The following is a 14,120-nucleotide window of genomic DNA, read 5'->3' as shown; positions in this document are numbered from 1 at the left end:
CACAAACACAGAACCTGTTGTTAAAAATTTGAATCCCACCACTGCTTCTGAGCACTGCCTTGCGCCTAAACAGCAAGTTTTTCTCCACATATTGGTTATCATCAAACTCAGGAGAAATTGAAAAGCAAATTGTATGGTGTATTTTCTCCTGTTACCATTGTGAAAATAAAAAGATTGGGGCCAAAAGAACATTTCTGTGTGAAAAATGATTTTTTTTATTTTCATAGATCAACGTTATAAACTTCTGTGAAGCACCTGGGGTTCAAGGTACTCACCACACATCTAGACATCTAGATAAATTCCTTGAGGTGTCTAGTTTCCAAAATGGGGTCACATGTAGGGTGTTTTCACTGTTTAGGCACATCAGAGGCTCTCCAAATGCGATATGGCATCCGCTAATGATTCCAAAAAATGTTGCATTCAAAATGTCAAATGGCGCTCCTTCCCTTCAGAGCCTTGCCTTGAGCCAAAACAGCAATTTTCCCCCACATATGCGGTATCGGTGTACTCAGGAGAAATTGTACAACAAATTGCTTGCTGCAATTTCTCCTGTTACGCTTGTGAAAATGCGAAGTTTGGGCCTAAAGAAAATTTTTGTGAGGAAAAATGTGATTTTTTTATTGTCACGGCTCTACGTTATAAACTTCTGTGCAGTTCCTGAGGGTTCAAGGTGTTCACTAAACATCTGGATAAGTTACTTGAGGGGTCTATTTTCCAAAATGGGGTCACTTGTGGTGGATTTCCACTGTTTAGGCACATCAAGGGCTCTCCAAATGCGACATGGCGTGCACGAATATGCCAACAAATTTTGCATTCAAAAAGTCAAATAGCGCTCCTTTAAATAGACACGGGGATGAGGGGGTTAAGGCTTCCATAAAAATTGCAGAAAAAGTGGTTTCAAGGTCTAGCAACCATTTTTAATGAACAATTGTCTTGGAACACAGCCATACATATTTTGATAATTGGCTGATACAGTCGTTCAAGTCACATAGGAAAAAGGATGAATGATCTTTCTGGGAATGTTCTTTCTAGAAAAGATAATTGTGGACAAAAGTTCTTTGGTTTAAAGACAGCACAAAAATTTAATTTGGACAAATGGGCAAATTTTCTGAGCAAATTTAAACATGGCCAACTGCAGCTGAAAATACACCATAGTTGTTAGATGAACGTTGATTTGGCAAACATCTACCTCTCGAGTCTCCTCTATACACATGAGCATTTGACTTGGCAGAACATTCATGTGTTGGCAATGAGAAGAGAAGGGAAAAGCTGCTACCCCAATTCCAACTACCCAGTCCTTATCTCCATCAGCATAGTTATTAGGTGGCACGTAGGGAGGCCCCTATACATATCAGACAGTTGACTGGTCTCATGAAAACTGAAGGGTTCAGCATAATTTTACCTAATGTGTATGTGGGCCATTTGTCTCAGAAGATGCTGATGTGGGAACAGTCCTATAAAACATAATTCCTTGCTATAGTCCACCCTATATATTCATTGTTGTGCATTTTTGTCAACTTTAGTCTAATGCATACGGGCATCTTCAAACACAGTGTAAATCCAAAATTCCAAAATAATTTTCACAGGATTTTTTTTAAAATTGGCCCAGAAATAAATTACTTATACCACCATCTGTGGTAAGAGCAACATGACCATTTCCTATCAATATTTATGGAAGTACATATACACCCTACTCAATTCTACAGATAGGAGCCCTCAATGTGGGCCTCTTAAAGTCAATTTAGCACTCAAAGTCAATATCTCTAAAACCTCAGAAATGGCCACCTCCATTATTATGTTGTTCTGGAGAGCTGAAGAATCTGAAAGACCAACCCACCAAAAAAAAGTCAACATCTGCTCAGCAGAACCTTTAATTACAATAAATTAAGTTACTTCTCGAAGACAAAACCCCCCAAAGTCTTGTGTCTTGGTGAGAAAGTTGACAACTCTTTGTCAGACATGCCTTCATTTTAATATTAAACGTAAATGTGATCCATCACTGAGAGAAGTGGAAAAGGAAAGTAGCCATGCCTGGGACGTGTACAAAGGCTATTAATAATTACACTCCCCCATTCATTTGGACAGGAAGCTTTCATGCATTCTTACCTCTTCCCATTCATCCATTTTTCGGGTGATTCCTCATTCTCAGGCAGCTGTCCTCTTTTTTTTTTTTAGGAAGTTTTCCCTATTGAGAAGATGAGAAAACAATGTCTATTTTTCATCATCCTGTCACTATCCACTACCCAGCATGGGAGCAATGAAGAGTTTGACTAGTGTTATGGGAATAGATGGAAATCTCAGAAGGGTCAAAGAGTACAAGAACCTTAAGAACTTTGCGCTGAAGCTTCCTTGACTATCTTATAGATTATACGAAGATGAAAGGTTTAAAACTATGTAAAAATAGTAGTAATAGTAAACTATATGCAGGCTTAGCTCAAAGTTCTTAAGTTATAGTGCAAGCTCTGTATTGACTAGTGACAAATCATCACTTGGCACATGTATTACAGATGCTTTTTAATTGCACCTGCAATATTTGCGACCTTTAATTACCTATCCTATTAAATTCTAGAGTAAACATTTTGGGGAGCAATGATAATTTGTCTTGATTGTCCATGTGGCCACCCATAAACTGGAATGTGGACAAGGCAGTAGAGGAAGTGGTATAACATGTTCCTGGTTCCTCTCCACTCTAAAGGTACTGTCACACTTAGCGATGTACCAGCGATCCCGACCAGCGATATGACGCGGTCAAGATCGCTGGTACATCGCAAAGTGGTCGCTAGTGAGCTGCCACACAGGCAGATCTCACTAGTGACATCGCTGGGGACGGGGGTCGCTACTTACCTGTCACACCAGGCGATCCTGCGTCCTCCCGCCTGGCTCCACGCGTCGCTCGTCGTCACAGCAGGAAGCGCCGCAGGAAGCTGACGACGAGAAACAGTCCAGCCTGTTCTCGCGCGATCAGCGATAAGCAGCGGGGGAGCGGGTCGTAGGTAAGTATCAGACACAGCGATATCGCTAGCAATATCGCGATAACGTCACAAGTTATAGCGATATTGCTAGCGATATCTCTTAGTGTGACATGCCCTTAATGCAAGAGTTGGACCTCTGTCGATCAGATATTGGTATATTGGTATATTTGTCAAGAGGGTGTCACATCCCCCGGAAGACTTGGAGTTAGACAGTCACGTCAGTTAATGAATCGCAGCCCTCTTTAGAGATGGTGTGATTCATATCCTAATTTAAATGGATTTCCCTTTCCTTCAGAGCTGAGAGGGGTCAGGACTCTTTCCATGCTGGCTGAGACCATACACCCTGCTTACCCTTTACTCTCTATATATATGGTATCTGGGTGTTTAGTCCCTGCGGGTGAAAGATTCATCTTTCTGTGCTGTGTAATAAAGCTAACTAGTTAAAGTTTGGAGTTAGATTTGTGGCGCTCTCTAGTTTGCTGTTGTATGTGTGTGTTTATCTCCTGGTCCCCTTTTCCTCTATTTAGTTTATTCCTCCCGGTCCCTATCCTCCTTCCTATTGTTGGTTAGTGCTTTTGTGGCACCCCCAGGAGTATGGTCGCCACAATGGCATTGCCTTCCTCCAGGGAGGGTGATGTCATGCTTGGAAGCAAGGAAGGGTCTCTCTGACAGTTAATCATCTACATGCAACACATGCAGGGGGCCAACCCCCAGGAGTAGGACCACAAGGCCCAAGGAACTGGCGAGCCAAGTATGTTGGAGGGAGACCGATCCTTCCGGTGGTGATTGACGGCATCCCCATGAAGGCTTTGCTGGACACAGGCTCCCAGGTGACCACTATGCCCTATATCCTCTACAAGCGGTATGGGGCTGACTCTGAACTTACCCGTGGACCAACTGATGAACTAACAGTAGTTGCCAGTAATGGTCAGTCTTTACCACAAGTGAGATGTAAAGAAATTACTGTTAAAGTGGGGAGGGTGGAGTTAAAATCTCAAGGTCTGATAGTTGTGGATATTGATCAACGAGAATGTAATCCCATGATGACTCTTGGTACAAATGTAATTGAAAACTGTCTTTCCAAGGTTATTGTCTTGTTGCAACAGGTGGCTGAGACTGCTGGTTCCAGTGAACAACGAGTCCTGCAGAAGGAGATCAAGGCCCTGATGCAAAGACAGCAGGTAGAACTCTCTGGTGGAGAAATTGGCAGCATCAGAGTGAGTGATGCTTTCCCCATTGCAATACCCCCCAGATGTGAAATGTTGATTTGGTGTCGGACAGCCATAGGCCTCAGAGGAAAAGATTACCAGGCATTGGTAGAGCCAGTATACTCTGATAGCAGGCCCACTGTCCTGACAGCCAGAGGGGTAGTTGATGTACGTAAAGGGAGTGTACCTGTACGCCTTTTGAATTGTGGGGAGGAGGAGGCCACAATACCTCGGTATGCCACAGTTGCTAAGCTGCTCACTGTCAGTAACAATGCAATGCAGGCAGCAGAGCCCTTGGTCTCATCCGACCAGGTGGAGGACAATGGCTCTGTCAAGCAGCTGGAGGAGTGGTGCCAGAAACTGCAAGTGGGGACTGACTCTACACCCTCATACCAAAAAAATAGGGTTTACAGGGTGACCCAGGAGTATTCAGCAAACACTCTAGATTTTGGGAAGGCAAAAGGGGTTCAACATCATATCCCCACTGGAGATCACCCACCCATTAAAGAAAGGTACCGGCCTATACCCCCAACACAATACCAATGTGCCAAAGGTATGTTGGGAGAGATGAAGGAAGCAGGGGTCATCAGAGACAGCTGTAGCCCCTGGGCAACCCCAATAGTTTTTGTAAAGAAAAAGGATGGTACCATGAGAATGTGTGTTGATTACAGGAAAATTAACAGCATTACACATAAAGATGCCTACCCATTACCCAGGATTGAAGAGTCATTAGCTGCACTTAAAACTGCTAACTACTTTTCCACCTTAGATCTCACTAGTGGGTATTGGCAGGTTCCCATGGCAGAGGCAGATGAGGAGAAAACAGCATTTACCACCCCAATGGGTCACTGTGAGTTCAACTATATGCCATTCGGGCTCTGCACTGCTCCAGGGACATTTCAACGGCTGATGGAGTGCTGCCTGGGACACATGAACTTTGAGACAGTCCTGTTGTACCTTGATGATGTCATTGTTTTCTCCAAGACTTAGGAAGACTATCTGGAGCACCTGGCTGAGGTGTTTGAAGCCTTGTCCAACTTTGGCCTGAAGGTGAAGCCTTCCAAATGCCACCTCCTGAAGCCCAAGGTACAGTACCTCGGTCATGTAGTGAGTGCAGAAGGTTTGGCACCAGATCCTGACAAAGTCACAGTCATCCGGGACTAACAGCAACCTCCATGAAGTACGTCAATTCCTTGGGTTGGTAGGCTACTACCGAAGGTTCATCAAAGGCTTCACTGAAAGAGCCACTCCTATGCAAAATCTTCTGGTGGGGCAGTCCAAGAAGGCCAAACAGAAAAGTTCCACCTTTGAATGGACTGAGGCGTTTGAAAGATCCTTCACCAGACTGAAGATGGCTCTCACAGGAGATGAAGTACTGGCCTACGCAGATTATGACCAGCCCTTTGTGTTGTATACTGATACCAGCAACGTGGGACTGGGAGCAGTACTGTCACAGGTACAGAATGGCAAAGAAAGGGTGATCTCCTACGCCAGGAAGCTTCGTCCTACTGAAAGGAACCCTGACAACTACAGTTCCTTCAAGCTGGAGTTTCTCGCCATAGTCTGGGCTGTGACTGAAAGATTCAAGCATTGCTTAGCTTCAGCCAAGTTTACCATTTTCATGGACAACAACCCGATGACTCCCTTGGACACTGCAAAACTAGGTGCAGTGGAGCAGCGATGGATGGCTCGGCTGTCTAACTATGAGTTTACCATCAAGTACTGGGCAGGGCACAAGAATGCCAATGCTGATGTGCTGTCCAGAATGCCTAATCTGCCAGATGCAGGAGAAGACCCTGAGGCTCTTGAAGAAATAGACTTACCTCCCTTCCACCGGCCAATTGCAGCCCAACGTGCCCAAGGAGAGAGAAACAGACGGTCTGGCTTGAAAGAGGTCATCCTAAATTCATTGCCCCATCATGACTGGGCAGAAACTCAGGATAATGACCCCGCAGTCCACCTGGTGAAGGAGCTACTGTCACAAGCTGACTCACGCCCTGAGTCGAATGCTCCTGAAGAAACCCAGCAGTTGTGGAAGGAGAGAGGCCGGCTGTTCATTTATGAAGGGAAGCTGTGTCGGAGGAGTATCAGTGCCTGCACTCATGAGCTGATTTGGCAGGTGATAGTCCCAAAGAGAGAGGCATCAATGGTCCTGGAAGCATACCACAATGGAGCTGGCCACTTCGGATGGAAGAAGTTGGAAGCCTTGCTCCGGGAGAGATTCTACTGGGCTGGTATGAGGAAAGTCATTGAAAAGTGGTGCCGGGAGTGTGGACAATGTAACCTGCGCAGAAAGGATCGAAACAGCCAGAGAGCTCCTCTACAGCCAATAATAACCAAACAGCCACTTGAGTGGGTCGCCCTAGACCATGTGAAGTTGGTCCCAAGCTCGGGCTACATCTATGCTCTTAGCATCGTGGACCACTACTCAAGATCCCTGGTAGTTGTGCCTGTCAAAGATCAAACAGCCAGGACAGCAGCCAGAGCCTTTCAACAGCACTTCTGTAGACCACATGGATATCCTGAGCGAGTGCTAACAGATCAAGGTCCCGCTTTTGAGGCAGAAGTGTTCCAGGAATTCTGTAACTTGTATGGTTGTAAGAAGATCCGGACAACACTGTACCACCCACAGACCAATGGCATGTGTGAGAAGATGAACCAGGTGGTGATCGACCTGCTGAAGACCTTGCCTTTGGAGGAGAGAAATCTGTGGCCAGAAAAGTTGCCAGGTCTGGTAGACCTCTACAACCACATTCCTGTGAATTCCACCAACTGTACTCCAGCCTACCTAATGAGAGTGAGGCCTGGTAAACTGCCTATTGATTTGGATATGGGAGTCCTGACACCTGAAGTGACATCACCAGATGCTGACTGGGATATAGAGAGGCAGCAACAGTACAGAAGAGTACAAGAGTATGTGGAAAAGAGTCTAGCTTAGGCAAGACAAAAACAAGAGAGGAACTACAATCAGCATGCACCTGCAGTTCCCATGTCACCAGGAGAACAAGTCCTCAAGAGGAAAAGAAGACTGCATAAATTGGATGACCAATGGGAAGCTGAACCCTATACCATTCTACCCTCAAACTTTGACAATACCAAGGTGTGCCTTATTAGTAAAGATGGAGGCGAAACCTCAGCAGCAGTATCAAGGGATCATTTGAAATTGTGCCCTGATCAGCTAAAAGAAAGAATGGAAGAACAAAATAACATCCAACCCGTGGAAGAAGAAAACGTCAGCACCATACTTGGAGAATTCCCTGCAAATTGGATTAAAGTAAATGATGCTATAGTGGTGCCAGTGCCATTTCCCCAACTGGTAGTACAAGAAGAAGTGACTCCTGAGAACTCTGAAAATCGAGAAGTTCAGGTAGCAGATGCCATACCAGCAGTGTAGCCAGAGAATCCTCGCCCTGCCAATGGTGAATCTGTCATACCCATGGTGAGACTAAGAGTCAGTAGGAGAATACTACCTAGTTTAACTACACCAGTAGTTAGCTCTAGACAACCGGTAAGATCCCCAGTCACACCAGTGTTACGCAGGTCTACACGTACTACACAAGGTATACCATCTATCAGATATCGTATATAGCTAAGTTTATGTGAATGTTGAAATTGTGTATATATGTAACTGTTCTCAAGTTTTGTGCCTACAGATAACCTGTAAGAAGCCTTTTTGAAGTTCTTGTTTCATGTTTTGATGGACATTGTACCACAGGACTTGTGTGGTCACCAATTTGTAAATAGTTCACCATTTGCCCAGGAATGGCCCATGGACATTGATGCTTGGACTTATCATCATATGACTATTTTTGGAGCTTGTGGTTTTTGTACATTTTTCATTTTTTAAAATCTTGTAACCTTCATACTGTTTACATGTTTATATGTTATTCATGTTTTCTTTTATCAGTCCAGGAGTGCTGACTTGCACTAGGGGGGAATGTGGCACCCCAAGGAGTATGGTCGCCACAATGGCATTGCCTTCCTCCAGGGAGGGTGATGTCATGCTTGGAAGCAAGGAAGGGTCTCTCTGACAGTTAATCATCTACATGCAACACAGTTCCCATTCCAGGCCAGCAGAGGGAGCTCTGAACCAGGATTGGGGGTGGAGCGTGCTCTGAGGGCCAGGAGGGGAAATAGTTAGTTAGTGTGAGGAGGGCCACGTGTGTAAACGTGTGGAGAGAAGCTGGAGGTTGAGCTGAGGAAAGAGAGCTCCCTCACAGTGAAAGCGCATGATCTGGAGCCTGGTCTCCACGGTTGTATTGATACTGAAGTTCCTGCCACAGAAACCAGAGGAATAGGAAGCTGTAAATGCTCTATTCCCAAATGAGACTCGGAGGCACAACAGCGACGGGTGAGCCAAGAGAGATAGAGGGCTACAGCTGTCTGCCATACAAGGTAGTTCTAAGAGACAATAAGAAGGAGGAACTTCAGTGTAACACTGTACTGCATGTACCTCAAGCCAGCGCTAGGAAGGAGATTACACAACCCATCTGATAGAGAGATTCCTGAGTTGCTTCCAGGCTAGCCTGCTCCTGTGCCATCTGTAATCAGGACCTTCGACTGCGTTTGACAAGTAAAGGTAAAGAAACTGCACCCTGTTGTGTCCTTGCCTCCTGTAGTGAAACCTCCACCAGGGGGAGCTGGTGAGGGAAGAGAGGCTATACACTAAGAGCAGCAACCCTGAGCAACAGCACAGGTGCCACAGGTAATGAGAGAGAATAGTCAGACGAACCGAGTCAGAAACTAACAGGAGCAGACGTACCAGAAGGAGCAGCAATATACGTAGTCAAAATACCAAAGCCGAGAGTCAGAAAGCCAGAACATGAGCACGGGGTCCAAAACGTGAGACGAAATACGTGGTCCGGGTACAAGCCAGGGAGTCAGATGCCAGAGAGGGAACGTAACAGCAGAGACGAATACCAAGAGACGGGGTCAGAAATCAGTCCGGGTCATACACGTGAATATCAGTCCAAGGCAGGAGGATCACCAGGGTACAAGGGTCAGCGGCTCTAAACTGCAAGCTTGAGCTATCACTAACACTGGTCAGCAGGCTGTGAGGGATTGAAATAGCCCAGCTAGCTCCAGAACGAGGCTGAGCAGATTAACCCCCGCATGACCAGTCCGGAGTGAAGACAGCAGAAGATAAACTCCGGACTGGACCATGACAGTACCCCCCTCTCAATGGGGGGCCACTGGACCCCCAGGCTTCCCTGGATGACGAGCGTGAAAGGCCCGGACCAACCGATCCGCATGGACCGAACGCGCCGGCACCCATGACCGATCCTCAGGACCGTATCCTTTCCAATGGACCAAGTACTGAAGTGAACGACGGAGCATACGAGAATCCACCACCTGTTCCACCTCGTACTCGGTCTGCCCATCTACCATAACAGGCGGCGGGTGCGAGGGAGACTCATCAGAGGAAGGCACCGATGGCTTCAGAAGCGCTTTATGGAACACATTAGGAATCCGTAATGACGGAGGCAACCGCAGGCGAAAGACCACAGGATTAATCACCTCTAAAATCTCATACGGACCAATAAACTTGGGACCCAACTTAGCAGAGGGAATTCTCAGCCTTATGTTTTTGGTGGATAACCATACCTTATCCCCCACCTGATAAGTCGGCCCCACTGAGCGTCGTTTATCTGCAAAAAACTTATATTTGCCCTGAGCCTCCCCAATGTTTCTCTGAACTTCCCTCCAAACCTCCTCCAACCGCAAAAAGGCTGAATCAGCCTCTGGACACTCCGAATCTAGTCTGGAGAATTCACCAAAATGAGGGTGAAACCCATAGTTGTAGAAGAAAGGAGAAGTACCAGTAGACTGATTGCTTCCCTTGCCCCAGACCCAAAATAGTGTCCTCTGCCACCCTAACACGGTCCGGTTCGTCATAGATAAGTCCTAGGGCCTCAAAGAACCTATCTACCGACATCCGTTCAGGGGCAGTAGGGGGCAATGAAAAAGCCCAGGATTGGGGACCCTCCCTAAGTAAGGAGATAACAATCCCCACCCGCTGAGTCTCATCCCCAGACGATCGGGGTCTAAGAGAAAACCATAATTTACAACTCTCCTTGAATATATGAAATTTATCTTTTTCGCCAGAAAATGTGTCAGGAAGTTTAACTGAGGGTTCAGGAGAGTGCAAAATAACATCTACAGAGTCACCTGGTGGACAAACAATATGAGAGGTGTTTCCCTGCATGGTCTTAATAGTCTCAGTCAGTTCTTTCTGTAAGTGGGTCTGAGACATGACAAGGGACTGATGATTCACAGAAAAGTCCTGCGCCATCTGTGTCAAACTGGGCACTTGATCAGCCAAGTTATGCAGCAGATCCATGGCCAGAGAAAAAAAAAAAAAAAAAACGCAAAATCCCGTTTAAATGTGAGGTTAGTGATAATGTAGTGAAACCTCCACCAGGGGGAGCTGGTGAGGGAAGAGAGGTTATACACTAAGAGCAGCAACCCTGAGCAACAGCACAGGTGCCACAGGCAACGAGAGAGAATAGTCAGACGAACCGAGTCAGAAACTAACAAGAGCAGACGTACCAGAAGGAGCAGCAATGCACGTAGTCAAAATACCAAAGCCGAGAGTCAGAAAGCCAGAACATGAGCACGGGGTCCAAAACGTGAGACGAAATACGTGGTCGGGGTACAAGCCAGGGAGTCAGATGCCAGAGAGGGAACGTAACAGCAGAGACGAATACCAAGAGACGGGGTCAGAAATCAGTCCGGGTCATACACGTGAATATCAGTCCAAGGCAGGAGGATCACCAGGGTACAAGGGTCAGCGGCTCTAAACTGCAAGCTTGAGCTATCACTAACACTGGTCAGCAGGCTGTGAGGGACTGAAATAGCCCAGCTAGCTCCAGAACAAGGCTGAGGAGATTAACCCCCGCATGACCAGTCCGGAGTGAAGACAGCAGAAGATAAACTCCGGACTGGACCATGACACCTCCTTCCTGCAACATCCTCAGCACTACTACATCTCTGTGCCAAACACTGCACCTTCTTCCTAACCCTTTATCTACACTGCCCTGGGACTACAGCCCTACCTGTGGAGGGCTACAACATCATTGCTGCACTACACCATCTGTCCCAGAGGACCTGCTTGCAGCGTCGGCTTAACACCTCCCTTGCCGAACACCACAGGTTGCGTCACAAATCACTTATAAACTTTATTCCCAACTCAACCCCTTTTACATGGGCGCCCAGGGCCATGGACCGGGTCACCGCTGCTGTGACAATCCCCTCTGAGAGACCGGCCCGGTACCGAGTACCCCACAGCCCTCGGAGGGCGACCCACTTTTGTGTTATAGAGGTTTTATATTATCCCTGTTTTGTCTTTGTGTCTGATTTACCTTTCATTTCTGTCCCATGGCTCATGGGGTCGGGAGGGGACAGATTAGGGTTTTTACTTTATCATAGTAAGGTAGGAGACTCGGGCCTCTCTACCTTTAAGAGTACCCAGGGATAGTTAAGGTCCCAGCTCCAGGGACAATTTGAGGCCCCTCTTGCTTACTAAAGACTGTCACAGTGTGACAATATTATTATGTTGGCTGAGACTACACCTTCAATTACAGACGACAAAAGACACACATTTGCTGGAAGTAGGTACGGAATGAAGATGAAATTCAGCCCTGGCATTTGAAATCACACAGGCCCATCTTGTCCCTGTCCTCAAGCACCAGATGGGATATATTACTACTAATATTACCCTACAACCCCACTACATTGGTAGTACAAATTAATAGTGCAAAGAACTCAAACATTGAGAGCATCAGAGCAGGATTCAGATCTAGTGGACCATGACCCGAGAAAGTGAAAAGTAATGTTGGTCAAGTAAGGCAATTATGTTATTGAATGAGGTGATATTTCATTGGAGTTCATTCTGTTTAGGTGGAAATGAATGATTCCTTAGAACCACCAGAGAAAGACGTTTGTTTGGTCTACCATAAAAAATTGTTTTAGTTGTGAGGATTGGTAGTTCATCATAGCAACATGGAGGTAAAAGGGCAAATAAAAAAATTGGAACATGTTCTGCATTATGTTTTAATGAATAGTCCAGTTTAAAAAAGGTTTGAAAATGTGTTCCTGGAAAAATTATATATAATTTATTAATGTTCATGTAGTAGCAAAACTTCACCGTTGTCTCCGTTTCACCAATGCTCCTTCCGGTTGATCCACTTCTGGCCCCAACTTGACCTTGTAATGCTTTTATTAGGCGTGCTGTGTACAATGGGGGCTGGCTGACAAACCAGCCAGCTCCTTCTCAGCCTTTGCATCAGCCCAAATAGAAAAGAGAGCTGGCTTAGCCATTCTAGTGTGTTGAGTTATTTAAGTGGTTATTAATAAAAAAGCAAGTTATCCCCTACCTGTAGCAAAGCAGATAACTTGCTGATTACAGAGACCTTCAATGATCCCGACGTCAGGGCTCGGGCTTAAATGTAGTGGAGGTGTGCATGCATAGCTTCTGCTCCATTGATAATGTGTGCAAACTGTAAAGTGCTGCGGAATATGTTGGCACTATATAATTAAAAATATTATTATTATTATTATTATTATTATTATTATTTATTGTTCATCTAACTGCATCATACAGCTATTGTAAGTTCCAGCAGTCAGCACGCTTTCAAATGGTTACTTTTTGGAAATAACATGTGACTTTTGTTATGTGGAAATGTCATTCTCCTAAGCTTTTCAGATGCTGAATCATAGCTGTTTTAAGAAAAAAGAATATAAAGTGTAGCATATTTAATGGGTTGGGCATGAATCTACAAATCCTACCTTTATTTTACATCTACTGGCAGCCCTGAGGTAGGACTTCACAACAAGCACCAAGGTGTAACAAGTACATACATTTCAACTACAAAGTGCACAGCAGTTTGTGCTCCATGTGTAAATAAACTAACCAAAGACTGCACCCTCTCTACAAGTAGCCAAAAGCCTCACCCAACTTGGGGAAGTCTAGAAGACAATGGTAGTCTACAGACACCTCCAGGGTTTCTGGGCAACTACTCCAGAAATGTTGTCTTCCTGGCAGAGAAAAGAGCAACAATTATAATTTAGCATTACAGTACCGGATTATTATCTGCACATTAATTCAGACAGTGATAAACGAAAGTGTGAACGGCCTGTAGGCTTGTATCAATGCCAATGAGCCATGTTGAAGAGATCATTCCTTGTGACTCAGAGTTGCCTTCAGACAGACAAGCCATTTGTGGTTAGGTATGAACAGAGCGTTATTGTTAGAACATGTAATATCCATAATTAATGAAGACCTTATGGTAAAACAAGTTTTACTGGGACATCACTAAAAATGTAAGTCAAAAGAGACCCACAACTCATATACCAATGTCACTGCTAACTCTACTTGTACTGTAGAGTAATGATGGCAACCTTCTGGCAGGATATTCATATGGGGGATAGAGTTTCTCATCATTCTCTGCTTCAAAATGGTGGCAATTACCAAAATATAAGAATATTAGTGGTCTTCCGAGGTGAGAACATCTGCATGTGAATGTTTTTGTAGAATTTCTCCCATTCAGGTCCTGTTTACATAGAAGTTTTGAACTTTTGAAGACCAGATGATATTTCCCTTCCAAAAACAAATAAAATAGTTGGACCACCCAGAACTGGAAAAAATGTCACTCCCTAATCTTCGAAAGCCTATTGTGTTGACATGTGTTGTGTATTTTACTTTTTGCGTATCTTTGTTGACATGTAGCAGAGGCAACTAAGTGAAGCAGTCACAAAGTATGAGAAGCAATCATCGTTCCCAGCCAAAAGCCTCACCCAACCCTGTCTAGAAGACAATTGTAGTCTACAGACACCTCCCAGATTTCTGTGGAACTGGTGATCAACTATATAAAAGTCTTGAGCTCCAAACCAGACAGGCCCAAATGCATCTGCACTAATCCAAGGTGCAGCGGACTGGGCA

This window comes from Dendrobates tinctorius, unplaced genomic scaffold, assembly GCF_039654945.1.
Source record: "Dendrobates tinctorius isolate UK_male_01 unplaced genomic scaffold, ASM3965494v1 ptg000019l, whole genome shotgun sequence".
Classification (NCBI taxonomy): Eukaryota; Metazoa; Chordata; class Amphibia; order Anura; family Dendrobatidae; genus Dendrobates; species Dendrobates tinctorius.
This window is presented reverse-complemented; position numbering follows the sequence as displayed.